The sequence below is a fragment of the Manis pentadactyla genome, chromosome 1, assembly GCF_030020395.1.
Source record: "Manis pentadactyla isolate mManPen7 chromosome 1, mManPen7.hap1, whole genome shotgun sequence".
Classification (NCBI taxonomy): domain Eukaryota; kingdom Metazoa; phylum Chordata; class Mammalia; order Pholidota; family Manidae; genus Manis; species Manis pentadactyla.
In genome coordinates this window covers 72,706,503-72,718,499 of record NC_080019.1, presented here as the reverse complement: position 1 = coordinate 72,718,499, position 11,997 = coordinate 72,706,503, and positions in this window count along the sequence as shown.

The window sequence follows — 11,997 nt, the reverse complement described above, 5'->3', positions numbered from 1 at the left end:
CAACTAAGAAAAAATGCAAAAATGCAAAATGAAGAACAATGTACACAGTATGATCCTACATGGACAGCAGCAGAAACTCATGCTATATTCATAGCCATTTATCTCCCTTTAGAAGCCCAATAAATGGCAAATGTCTTAAGGTGGCTGCTGCCCCAGCAGTTTCCTCTTCTTTGTAACAACCCATCCCCACTGGGTGCCCCAGGTCTCTGAAACATGTGATGTAAAAACACCCCATTACCCAGCTGTTGAGCTATTCACCATCACCCAATCTAAGGTCATAAATGTTGGACCAGGATAGCAGGTGACCCAGTGCCAGCCAGTGAGATTCAGGAAAGGTTTACTGGGACCTTAGAAGAAAAGACTCCCTCATCTGAAGAAGCTTCCAACAGCAAACCCTCTCATGCCCCTGGGAGTAAATGGAAACAGGTAGGCTCCCTGGGCTGGTGCAAATCCCTCTGCAGGAGCCGGCCTCTGATGTCACTGATCCTGAGGCTAGCAGAGTACAAAATAGTGCCATAGAGCAGGCCCTCGGTGAACCCACAGAAGCCACCTGACCTCCACCCTCTCAAGGGTACCAGTCTTCTTTACATTCAGCCTCTTGACATCAGTGTTCTATTCCTTGCCACAATCTTCTGATTGGCATAGCCATTCATTCAACTTCCCCTTTTGGAGTCTGTGTATGACCCTCCTAGTGCCCACATCTACATCCAGAGGGGAGAGGAAAGAGAGAGGGGAGTAGGGAGGCAAGGAGAGGGGAGCAGAGAGAGGGAAAGAAAGAAAGAAACTGAGTTATATACAGGCAGAAAGATACAGAGTGCATCATTTGTGGAAGATAAATTGCCTTCTAAAACACCTCCTAATGAACCAACTGAAAAATTAATAAAACTAAGAGGACTGAGAGGAAGGATCAATATACAAAATCAATAAATTTCTATCCTGCAGCAATAACAAATTAGAAAATGTAATAGAAAAAAAGGCACTCCATTAACGATAGCCACACACATTTTTTTAAATACCTACGAATTGGCAGAAGGCCTGGCACCATGAGCCCAGGCTCCTCTGACCTTTCCTTTATAGTCTCCTCTTCACTCTTGGGGCACAGCTACACTGGCCTCCTTGATGTGCCTCCCTAGCTCTGGCCTCCCAGGCTTTGACTGCTGTTCCCTCTGCCCCCAGACATCCATCCACAACAGCTCGTTTCCTCATCTTCCGCCTGGGTCTATACCAGGTCAGCAAATTTTTTCTGTAAAGAGTCAGGCAGTAAATGTCTTAGGCTTTGTGGGCCAAGAGACAAAACTGAGATTATGCAAGTACTTATATAACAATAAAGAGAACAAACTTCTACCAATCATTTACTGATGAGATTCAAAATATAATAAGAACTGAGTACTGTTCTTTTTCTTTCTTAGTAATACAGGTCTACTAAGGAGAATGGAATTCTTTTAGGAGGATGACATCAAAGTTAGTGCTTCCTACCAAGGAATGGATTACAAATGCTCTTCTGTAAAAACCATTCTAAGAGGCGTTAAGCCAGATTTGGTCTATACTTGAATGTCACCTCCTCAGTGAGCCTCTCCCAGGACATTCAGAAGTTATGCCTCCCTCCCCACTCTGCTCTCTCAATCCCTGTTATCCTCTAATTTCCTCAGTAGCACATTTCACAATCTGACATACTGGATCATATTTTACTCATGTATATGTAGCTTATTTCCCTGTCCATTTGTAAACTTGATGTGGGCAGGATTTTTCTGTCTTGTCACTGCTTTATTCCCAGCACCTGGAACATGCCTGGCATATAGCAGGCATTCAGTAAACATCTGTTGAATGAATGAATGAATAGAATTGCAGTGAAGAGAGAATGTGTAAATACCTCTAAATGCTTAGAGCATTGCCTGGCACAAGCTGTGCTCAGTAAGTATTAGTCACTGTTACTGTTGGGAAGGAAAGGACTTGGCTCAGTGTCACAGGGAAGTCAGATACAGTAAGACAAGAGAACAAAGTCAAGAAAGCAAAGTCAGTTTTAATACACTCTGCACAGAGTAGCAGAGCGGGCCTGCCTCAGGTGAGACAGGCAGGAGTGGGTGCTCATTCTGAGGCTGCTTTTATGTGGTTTTGGCAGGGCAGAGAGGTCCTTGATTGACAGTGGTCAGCTCCCTAGGCTTGTTCTGATTGGTGAAATGAAGACAAGGGCTGTGCTGTGCCTGTGCCTCCGATATTTCTTATCTGGGGGTCCCTGGACATTTCCTGAGTCACCCCTGGACCCTGTGGCTTCATCTGATTAACTCTGGGTCATTTCTGGCTTTCTGGTTCTACTTGATCAACTCCCTGAGTCGTCTTTGGGGGGCCCTTTCTCCTTTCCACCCCGCTCATTTCTGTCTTTCTGCCTAACACTACTGTTACTTTCAAGAGGGGCCCCAAGCATCAAAGCAGAGGAACAAAATCTTCCAGCCAGACGTGTCCGCCAGCAGCCTACCAGCCTCTGCATCTCCTCCCCCTCCCGTCTCCCTGCTCCTTCTGTGGCCCCTGGTCTCTGTCCCCCCACTGCACCCTGCACACCCCTCTGGCTCTCTCATCTTTGTCCCTGTTGCAGGGGACTTCAGGGCCAACTCTCAGGACCCCTTGCCCCCTGCAGCACCACAGGCAGAGTCCTCACTACCAGAGATGCCTGTTCATTCTGCTCCCCACCCCACCCCTTCACAGCCTAAGGACTCTGAGCACCACGGGGTCTCCACCTAGCTGCACCTCAGCTCACACGCCTCTCCTCTGGAAAGCCCTTCCTGACCCCACACCCCCAACCCCTATGCTGACCCTTCCCTGAGCACTACCATTCTGCCAGGACACCTGAGTTGCCCCTATCTCCCTCCAGGCTGTTGAGTCCCCGGGGCCTACCCCTCCCTCCCTGACCCTCCTCCTGAAGCCTGGGGCCTGATCCCCGATCCCTGCCCCACACCCCGGCTCCCAGGAGGAGCCCCCTCCTCCTGCCCTCTGGAAATTACTTGTTCCTGGGATCCATCTACTGTTCCTCACTGGTCGCCTCTCTAATGCCCACACGGCCCCATCCTACAGTGGAGGAAATGAGGGGAGAGGTTCTGCCATAATCACACAGCAGGGCAGGGGTACACTGACTGCGGGCAGGGCTGAGGAGGAGGGGCGCTGGCAGAACTGGCCTAGGGCACACAACGCGGCTGACTGGTAGATGGGCGGACTTTTGGATGGGCCAGCAGCTGAGCTGGGACTACAAGCCAGAGCCCCTCCTTTCTGGCCGATTTGGTAAAGCCAGGCGTCAGGGGCTCACCCGCCCTGGCCCTGGGCCCACCGTCATCCCCGTGAGGTCAGCCATGGGACCGCGACTTCGGGGAAATACCAGCTCCTTATTTGAAACAGGCGGTGGTCTGGCCCCTGCTGCTTTCCCAGTATAAACTAGGGTGTTTGTTCCAAGAGGAACAAGAGCGGCAGGGCCTCGCCAGGGCCGCTCAGGCGGGCGGCTGGAGCCGCAGTCCCGTCCCTGCTTGAGGACCCGGGCGTCCCGGGGAACTGCGGGAGGGATGGATGTCTGAGGCTTGGCAGGGGGACCGCCGCAGAGCGTGTGGAGCTTGGGTCGCTGGGGAGTCGGGGAGGCGGCGGGCATCGTGGACTGTGACCGGGAAACCGCGCAGGGCCAGGCGGCATAGCCTTAGGCGCGGCTCCCGGCCGGCTCCGAGCTCGGGCAGCCGGGCCTGAGGAAAGGCGGGCGGGAGACCCGAGGCCGCCCCTTCCGGGGTGAGCGGTCCCCAGACCCTCCGCGCCAGCCGCCCGCCTCAGCCCGCAGGGAGCTCCGCCGCGGCCTCCCTGCAGGGGGCACCAGAGGGCTGTGCTCCGGGCGCGGAGCGCGGCGCCGCAGGCCGCCGGGGCGTCTGAAGCGCGTTAGGCGCGGTGGGCCTGCGCGCGGCGGCGTGAGCTCATCCGGCCCTCCGCGCCGCGGTTCCCAGGCGCTGCGAAGGGGCAGAACCCAGAAGCGCCGCGCCGCAGACTGGCCGCGGGGTGCGACGGGTGCGGCCACTCCTCCGGGATGTGGGCGGGAGCGGAGAGGCGGCGGAGTGTGTGTCACTGGCGCGCCTCCGAGTAAGGGCGAAGCCCTGGGAGCCGGCCGCCAGCGTGTGTCGCTGTGTCACCGTCGTGTGTGGCTTGTGAGGGTGTGTGCGTGCCCACGACGGAAACACTGAGTGTGAGCAGTTACACACATCCCAGTACATACTCCTCGTTTTACAGAAAGGCTGCCAAGTGCAGTAGAGGGAGACGGCCGGCTTGGTGGCCCAAGATGGGGACTTCTGACCCCCCTCCCCACAGCCTGTATCCCTGTCTGGGCGCAGAAGTTCCCAGCCGGCCCACCGTCCCACAGTGCTGGAGTCAGTGCCCAGGGTCAGTGCCCAGGGCTCACCTCCCCTCCCCGCACACACAAACACCTTCTTCCTGGTCACTGCCCCAGCCCCCCACACACCACTGGACCTCCTTCTGGAGGGAAAGCGAGACCCCTTCACACCAGGGGCATGGCAGACACTAACAGACACAGACCGCAAGGGGAGATGCACCCCTGGATACAGACTCACACGGGGACACGTAAGAGACACCCTCTTCGCAACAGGCCTCAGAGCTGGGAGAGTCAACAGGCAGGCTGCAAGGTGGTGGTGAGACTTGGACAGGCTTCTGAGGGAGATGCCCCCATCCCAGCCAGGGGCAGGGAGCAGGAGGGGCTGGAGGTCGCTGAACCCTGCACTTTAAGGGCTGCAGTTCCTGAAATGGGCCCTGAAGGTACTACAAGGGGTATGAAGGGCCCCAGGGGCCCCAGGACTCCCAGGGCCAAGAGCCAGGGTGGGGACATGGCCCTGCGGGAACCATCAGACAGGGAGTGAGGAGCTGAGCCCGCAGCAGGAGCCTCTGAGCATCCAGAGCTCCCTGCTTCCACCAGACTGGTCATCACCTCAGGCCCTCATCTCAGGGACCTACTGTCCCAGCTTTGAGTTAGCTGTAGCCTGACTGGGCTGAAGACCCCAAGGGGGCGACCCTGGCTGGGCCCACAGCACTGCCATGCCCCCATCCCCCTCCCCGAGAGCTGGGCAGTGGCTGTGAGACAAGGACCCTGCCTGAGTATGGAGCACATGAGCCTATAACCCTTCCTCACCCATTATTGCCCCTGGGGCCCAAAGCACACATTTGCAAAGGGTTGGTGGTGCTGGGCTTCCTGGCAGTTCTACCTCCGCTTCCCCACTGTTCCCACTTTTGAGGTGAAGAGTGGAAGATAAATTCTAGCTGAAATAAGCAGGCAAAGAGAGGCAATAAAGGGCCAGGTAGTTTATTTGAATTTAAATTCCCTGGTGATGTTCTACAGTCTGGCTATCACAGGCAGGGGAAGTCACGCCCAGCAGGGCAGGCAGCGAGTTTTTAAAGTAGGGGGAGGGCGCGAGGATTGGCTAGCCTAAGGCACATTTTTCAGGTTGGGAGGGGCAGCAGCCGGGGACTTTGGCACATCATCAGACGTGCTCACCCCTCCTGCCAGTGCCTTCAACCTTACAAAGAGGACACCCCATCCTGGCTGGGCCTCCCCAGGGAGTGGAAACTCTAACAGGGTGCACATCTACCTTAGCCACAGTCCTCAGCTTCCTAGACAGGCGAGGGATTTTTTTTAACTGGAATGACTCTGGTTTGTATAACCAAAGCTTCCAAATTACTTAACAAAACATGTTTGCTTTTTAATTAACATGTGCTTGAAAAAACAATGGTTTTAATTAAAGTGGGTGGGGGAGAGGAGGGGTGGGGTGATATTTCAAGAAACTTCAAGTCCCAGGCCAGACTTCTTAAAAATAAAATGGGAGCCTTGCCCCAGGCCAACAGAGATTGGAAGGCCAGGATCCTTGGGGAGCCCCAGAAACACCCCTACCTGTTTACAACCCTCTGGAGCTCCCTTGCTGAGAATTTATCCTTTCGCTGACAGTTTAATTATTTACTTACCCACTGTTGCCTGGGCCCCTCTGGGAAGGGGTGGTCTTTTAGAAAACAGTCTTCGTGGTAGATGAATGGGGGCCCACAAAGCAGATAAGAGAGAGGGAACAGCATGAGCGAAGACCGAGAGGAGGGGCTTCTTGGGGGAACATTAAGTTTACTGGGGAGGGAGAGGGAAGAGCTGGAGGGAGGTGACCAGAGAAAAAGCCAGCTCCCGCCAGACAAGGCCTGGAAGGGTGGAGCTGGACCTGGAGCTTCCCATGCCCAAGCCCCAGGGACTGGGAGATGGGCTGAGCTGGGCTGGGAACTGAGGGATGGGAGGGAGAGTGAGACCACATGGGGCTGAGGGGCCGGCAGAGAAAGGGGAGGGGCTGTGGAGACTTGGAAGCGGGGATCTGGGGCCTGGGGGCTTGCTGGACCGAGGCCGGTGGGCAGGTCTGCAGGATTGAGCCGTCCAGCAGCGGGCAGCGCTGGCTCCCTCATCCTCTACACAGGAGGCACCCCACCCAGTCCTGGCTCAGCAAATGCTTCCGGAGGGGTGAGAATGAGGAGATGGTCCCTCCAAGTGAGCCACACCTTCTCCCCTTTCTGACCTTTTGGGTCTAGCACTAGGGTGTCACCCAGGGTCAGAGGTCAGCACCAGGGTGAAACAGCACCCCCAACCCCAAATTGAGAGGAAGCCTGTGTGGAGTGAGAGCACCCCAGAAGTCAGGTCAGGTGGCTCCAAACTGCCAGCTCCCAGTGGCTCCACCCAGGACCCTGTTTCTCATTAGGGGCCTTGTAGTCTCCCCCAGCCCCTCCCCCACATGAACCGTGCCTCCCTGTACTTAATTCATTACACCCGGCAGGGTGGGAGGCCCAGCGGGCTGGGGGTTACTTTTTCCCCTGAGTTCAGACATTCCTAACTTTATTATTCTCCACATTTCAAAGCAGCTGTCACCTCCCCCCACCCCCCACAACCACCTCCTCAGAGTCCAGAAGGGGCCTCTCAAGGACTCAGAACACCAGAAGCTCCCACACCTCCCACCCAGCACAGGAGGGAAACCAAGGCCCAGAGCACCTCAGGGGAACTGCAGGGACCTCCCCCGACTGTCTTCACCTGAGCTTGCCTTCCCTCAACATTGGTTCCTCCTGTGTGTGCTCCTCACCGTCACCTCCCATAACACTGCCATCCTTGGGCCACCTTCCAGATGACCTCAGAGGCCCCCTCTGCAATTCAGAGCCAGCCCTGCCTCCCTCCTCCTGAGCAGGTTCTAGGACAGTTCTCAGGGTCCCTGCCCTGCGCGGGGCCCTAACAAACTGAGCCCACACTGGGTCAGCAGCCTTACAGAGGGCAAAGCCCAGCCGGGAGCAAGGGATCAACCTAGGAAACAGCAGGGCTGGCTCAGCCTAGTGGACCACCAAGGGGCCAGGTGGGAGGAGGAACAGCTCCAAGGATCCAGCCATGGGGAAGTAGAGAAGCCCTGGACAGATTGTCGCCCTGCATCAGATTGCTGCCTGCCCAGCAGCGCCGCCTCAACAGGCGGTGAGCTCCCTATTGCTGAGGGGGTTCAAGCCATCAGCAGCTCATCAGACTTGCCCTGGAAAAGAGGTTGGCCCAGTGTCTGAGGCTCCTTTCCACCCAACTCGGAAGTCAGAGTTTAGGGCTGGCAGGCATTGTACCCACTCTAGATGAGTGGAATTAAGGGTACCTCCTCACTCAGGGATGAAAGGACTGGTTTACAAGTACAGTCCAAGGTACAAGGACAGGAGATTTGGGCGCTGGGCCAAGGCCTGAGCAGGACCTGGCTGGCCAAGGCATTTTCTTTGTTGGTGCACTACAATGTCCTGCTGCCTAGCGAAGGTCTGTGCACATAACAGATGTGCCATCATCACATACTGACGAGTCAGATGGGGTCTGAGAGTCGGGGGTTGCAGGCAGCCTGCAGGGGTCAGAGCCTCCACTAGGCGGAGGGGTCTGACCACAGGGCAGACTCAGGCAGGAGCCCAGCTGGGGCAGGCAACCTGGGACTGCTGAGGACTGTGTTTGGAGGTCACTCTTGACACTCTGTGACCATCTTGCCCCTGCTGAGCCTACAGCCAGGCATGTCCACCCCATATATGGGGCTTGACAGCTAGATCCTCAGGTGTCCAGGAGGGTAGGAGTTACTCTGTAATGTGGCCCTGGAGGGTTGTTGCTGTCCACAGCAAGCCTGGGGGCCCAAGACCTGCCCATACCTCCAGCTCTGGTCTCCAGACCTACCCAGGGGCCCCCCTTACTACAAAGAAGGCTCCCTCTGGGAGATGGACCACACCCAGCCTGAGCTCTTGAGACAGAGAACAACGGCGAGCTGGCCCAAAGCTGTGTCTGCCTAGAGCTGTGGGATCTGGGTGGGTCACCCTCTTGGGGGCTCCCAAGGGCCCCCTTTGTTCAGGCTAGGCCATGCATAGTGAACCCCTGAAGCTCCTGGGACGTGCTCAGCTTTCCCTCTCTACCCTCAGCCCTGAGCACCATTTCTCTTCCTGGGCTGGAAACCACTGAATGCTTGTCTTTCCACACAGCAACCACCATCCCACCCCCTGTGCTACAGCTAGGGAGGAGAGGTCACTGCCACTGGCTTCTCACCTCTAGCTGCAGGCTCCAGGACTGGGGACAGCTATGTGGCTTGGGGACACTCAGTATTGCAGTCTCCCAGAAACTTTAACAAAAGGAATTGAGGCATCTTCACCTATGTGCCCCCACCCCCAGCCCCAGCCCTCTAAGTGCCTGCTTGTCCCAAGGGCTCATCACTGGCCATGCCAAGCCTCCACCGCTGCCCCCCATCCCAACTGGAAGGGCCAGGCCTCTGCTAGTCATCACAGATGGGGTACAGCCAGCACCTGATAATTATATGGTGGATGGACGGATGAATGGATGGATGGATGGATGGATGGATGGATGGATGGATGGATGGATGGATGGATGGATGATGGACAGATGGATTCTAATGAGGCTTGGGCCCATTCAAGGATCTCTATCCAGAGATTTAGGGAGATGTTGATTGCAACAGAGATTTCTTCAAAACTTAATACTTCTACTGTCTTATTTTGCCAAGTAAAGACATGGAAAACAACTGCCACCAGCTACCATCACCACTGTTTTGTAAACAAAAGTATATTCTCAAGGCCAAAAAAAGAAAAAGTAGAATGTGATCTCAGAAAAAAGACAGGCAGGCCTTGGAGATGCATAAATTGAGCTTCCTGAAAAACTCGCAACTTGGGCCTTACTTTTCTCTCATGAAAACCTTCTTGGATATTGTCACACAGTGAGTGGGCCCTGGTGCTTGGTGACACCCAAGTGATTCCTGTCTCCAGAGCAAGAACCCCTTTTACAGCCTTCCTGACTAGAATTGGTCCCCTTCTGCTTGTACAGCCTTTGGGACAGAGTGCTCACTACCCCTCCCAGTTAGCTTGGGAGCTGAGGGTGTCATTGTAGAGCCCCTTCAAATGGCTTACATGGGAGGGAGGGAAAGAGACCAGGAGGGAAGTGGTGCTGAGAGAGAGGCAGAGGCCTCCGGACCCAGGGCGCAGGCGCAGTGGGGGAAGGGAGGTGCTCGTATGCAGATGACCGAAGTATAAAAATCAGCGAGTTGGCCAAGCCCTGAGATCTCCCCATTTCTGGAGTTCCAGAGTCTTCCAGCTGCCTCACCCCATCTCCCCGGCTCCCAGAAAGGCTCTGATGAACCCATTCCCACCTAGGTCTCCAGAAGTATGTGAGGTACCAAGACCCACAGGCCAGAAAAGAGAAGGGATGCTTGGGGGAAAACGGCAGAATCTCAGGCGTCCCCGGCAAGGCTGGAGAGACAGGGGCAGGCAGGGCCCTTCCCAGCTCTGCCTTTCTAGGCCCTTCCCCGCCCAGGGGTCCCTGGGCCCTGGCTGCTGAGACTGGAGGGGGCCTGTTGGACAACTGGTCCTGGGGAGCCTCGTGTATACACACTCACACACTCGCCACATTCCAGTTGTGTTCTGTCAGCGTTTGGGCAAACCAGGATTGTGCGGCTTTGGGAGAGCAGAAACAAATAAGCCCCAAACTTGGGCGAGGGTGGGCCTAGGGCAGACGGGAAGGGACTTGGGAGAACCAGAGGGAGCCCTTTCTGTGCTGGGCCGCTGGGTTGAAGGTTTGGGGTTTTCCTGCTGCTCTCTGAGATGACTGGGTCAGTGCTCCCCAGGGTGTGGCTGGCCTGTGCCCAGGCAGACTTGTCCTTGCCCCTCCAACCCTCCCCACCACCCAAGGCCTCAGGACCCACAGCAAAGCACCCAGCCCTCAGCCAGACGCCCCCAAGCATGCACTTACGCAACAAGAGGGCTGCCTGTCACACCCACTGCCCAATTTCTCCCTCCTACTCCCCTCCCACCTCCTCTGACTTCATACACTCTATTGCTTGGACCCTTTTACTCCAACCCCTGATTTCTCTTAAGATCTTGATCTGCTTCCTGTTGGCCCCTCTACCACTGAGTGCTTTGAGCCCTAGAGTCCAATGTCTCATACCCATAGTCTGATTTTTTTCCTTCTTATGACCTGGTAAGATTTTCCTCTACTCGATTTCTTCAAGATCCTGCTTGATTCATTTTATCTCAGGTTGAATTTCTGAGCTTCTTGGCCCCCACTGGGTGCTGTCTGGTCCATGTTCCAGCAGTGACCCCAGGATTCCTGTGGATGGCCTGGAGGAAGGATGGAGGCTGTGGCACGCAGCCAAGAGCCATAGGCAGCCATGCAGGGACGTCAAGGAGAGGAGGGATGGCTGGTTCTGGGGTCCTGAGGCCGAACTCTCCCCGAGCCCCCAGCCCCACTGATCCTTTGGTTCAGCCTGGACCTAGACTGGAGAGATGAATATTCCTGCCACCTCTGGGAGGCTTCCAAGATCAGGCCTTAGGCCACATGGGGGAAGTGAGGTTTAGAGAGACCCCAGGTCAGACTCTCACGTTATGGTGCAAGTAACCTGGCACTCGAGGCATGACGGAGACCAAGCTGACAGGAGGGCAAACCCCTTGCCCCTTCCCATCCCTTTCCACCAGCCACAGGGCCACAGGCCGGACCTCCCTGCTTGAGGGGGTAGGGGGGACCAGTGTTTATGCAACTGTGGGGAGGCCACAGCCTGGCTGGCAGTGCCACCTACCCAGCATGATTCAGCAGAGTCCACCAGCATATACACTCAGACATGTGCGCACACACACGGGGAAGCACACAGGCACAGATATACACACACGGACACTCACACCCTCACAGCACACTCACAGGCACAAATACACAGGCACACTGGTGGACATATGCACACACAAACACACAGGCACACATCTTCCACCCAGCCGAAGCAGTGGGAGGATGCCAAGCAAGGAGAACCTCACTCCTGCAGCTGAGCCTACCACCTAGGCCCCTCCACCCATCTTCTCTGACACTCCACACACAGCCAGCGACCCAAGCCCAAGAACAACAGCCCTCACATGGTCAGCACAGCCACATGTAATGGGCAAAAGGCCCCAGAGTGGCAAGTGGCCATGGCTGGGACAGAAATGCATTCGACGTGGAGTTGAACCCCAACAAGTGGGACCAAATGTTCCAGTGAGAGTTCATCAGATAGAACAGCCTGGCTTGGCCCCAACTGGCCACCCCACCTGTCCTCCACACAGGAGGACATGCCAGTGGGGACCACAGAGTATCTCTGGGGTTTACATAGGATGCTCCCTTCCACTGCCAAGCCAAGCCGAGGGGAGTGGCAGCCCCCAGGAACTAGGGGCTGCAAGAAGGAGGGCATGTTTCTTGGAAACCAGAGAAGGGAGGCACCCTTGACAGACTGGGACATGTACTCCCTGGGATCTGGGACATATGTGAAGTTGGAGGCAGGGCCACTTCTTGTCTATCGATGACAGAGGAGAGGCACAGCACAGGACTCCAGCCCAGGGGGGGCAGCCTCTGCAAGTAAATGTTGGGACTACTTAGTTCCATGTAGCCCTGGAGACTTTGGGGGAAACTCAACCATTACCTGGCTTGGTGTCCAGGAGTGA